Here is a 2120-nt window from a genome sequence, read left to right on the forward strand (position 1 = left end):
ATATAATGTTAGTAACCGATATTACCCCAATAAATTTAAGTTAAAAAAATACACCATAGGATTTCTTGAATCACCCTGAATAGTACATTTTCCTCGTATCCATTAAGATGAGGCAGACCAAGCAGGCATATGCATAAGACTGAGGACGGACATTCATTCTACACTGCCTCAAACACACACACACACACACACACACACACACACACTGAGACTGAGAGAGAGAGAGGGAGAGAGAGAGAGAGTCAGACAGACAGACAGACAGAGAGAATCTTGACCTTTATCAGCTAAGGCAGTTCTGGCTACTTGATTAGCAAACTTAAGGTATATTCACCCCCAATGCAAGTTACTAGATGTAATTACGTAGACTCCAGAGTCGTTGGTTATCTTAATGTCTGCATTTACTAAAGACCATCTAATTGGTGTAGAAATTCACTTTTTATTTATTTATTTATTTTTATTTATTATTTTAGGCGAAACAATCCTTGGTTGACCTCACAGATTGTAAGGACCTTGTCAGCTTACAATCCCTTATTTTTTATACCTACAGCATCTGGTCTTCCTAGGTGGTCTCTCATCCAAGTACTAACCAAGCCCAACCCTGCTTAGCTTCCTAGATCATACGGGATCAGGCTTATTTAGGGTGGCATGGCCATAGACAGAAATTCACTTTTTAAAAAGCACAAATGTATTAATAAAAGATATTCCTGTGAATTTGTGTAGTCACAGCCTAGTCAAAGGAACACAGTGACTTCCATTTCTCTTAAATAGCATAGAAGACATAACTGTTGTTCATCAAATATTCCATGTGATTTACTATCATTTTCAGCCTCTCTGTTAGTTAAAGTTGGGGTGTGCAACTTATTTTGCCTAAGGCTGGGAGCAGAAATGAAGTATGTCACTTCTAGCAGACTACTTAACAACAGATGTAAGTTTTTCAGACTCTCCCTCTCTCTGCTACAGCAGATAACAGAGCAGAGCTTCCTAGATGGTGCAGCTACAGGTTGATGGAGCCTCCATCTCTGAGTGACTGTATGGAGCAGAGTCTCTGATCCACATTGTACATGAAGCATGAGCAAAAAAATAAGACTTAACAAAAATAGTCCGCTGAAATTTGGGACTTATTTTTAAAACTGTCTGGCCCTGCCTAGCCTAGTCTGCCTGAACATATACATACACTTTGTTAATAATTAGAATGAGTTAGAAGGAGCTAGTATCCTGGACCTTCTCTTTCCCACTTACAAGTCCATTGAACTTTAACTATCCTTAGTATAGTCTTATGTTTTTGAACCACGTTCTATGGAGAAATATTACAAGTGCCAATAAATCTGATTCTTAGAAATAATTGTAAAATATATGTTTCATATTTATGGACTATTTCTTTTCTCCTCTTAATTCATGTCATTTATTTTTGGCTTATGATGAAAGAGGCAGGTAGAATACTCTATTAAGAAATAAGCTATTATTAATGTATAATAGACTATCTTGAGAAATTCCCCAGTAAGATTTTACGACATGCTCAAGTAATTTACCTTATGACAAAATTATTCAAATCTTTTTTACTCAAAATCTTTTAAAAATGATTTTAATAATCAGTTTTACAGATAAGCTAGAGAATATATCATAAATAAAATGAGGTATATATTATTATATTAAATCTTTTATTTTCTTTTGGAGGTCATTTCTTCTCTGATACTTAAAATAGTGTGACCTAACAGAGAGAACACAAACTTTGGAGTCTGAATTAGACTTTAAGAAATAAAGGAATTTAATTTCCATATATGCCTGAAAAGTCTGTGGGTTCTTTGGCTTCAGGGATATCTAGATTTAGACACTGGAAAGATATCATTAAGACCAGTTCCTCTGCATCTCATATCTCCTCTGCACTGTGTTGACCCCAGTCTTAGCAGGCTCTCTCCTTTTAGTAACAAAAGGTTGCCAGCCATTATAGGTGTATGCCTTCAAAATCTATGCCAGTGCAGCAGAAAAGAGAGAAAAGTCCTTCTCTGTCTCTTTTTTTTTCTCCAGAAAAAGCCATGCAATTCTCTCTGATAGGCTGTGGTTGTGTCAAATGACACTTCTAGTCACTGTGCCCAGGAGGACATGATGACCTGATCAATCGT

The 2120-nt window shown here is 36.3% G+C and overlaps 1 pseudogene; it reads right to left on the reverse strand.

Annotated features, from left to right (window-relative positions):
* Nucleotides 1–538: 538 nt before the first annotated feature.
* Nucleotides 539–657, reverse strand: LOC111734923 (annotated as a pseudogene).
* Nucleotides 658–2120: the final 1463 nt, after the last annotated feature.

Source organism: Pteropus vampyrus, unplaced genomic scaffold (assembly GCF_000151845.1).
Source record: "Pteropus vampyrus isolate Shadow unplaced genomic scaffold, Pvam_2.0 Scaffold9711, whole genome shotgun sequence".
Taxonomy (NCBI): Eukaryota; Metazoa; Chordata; class Mammalia; order Chiroptera; family Pteropodidae; genus Pteropus; species Pteropus vampyrus.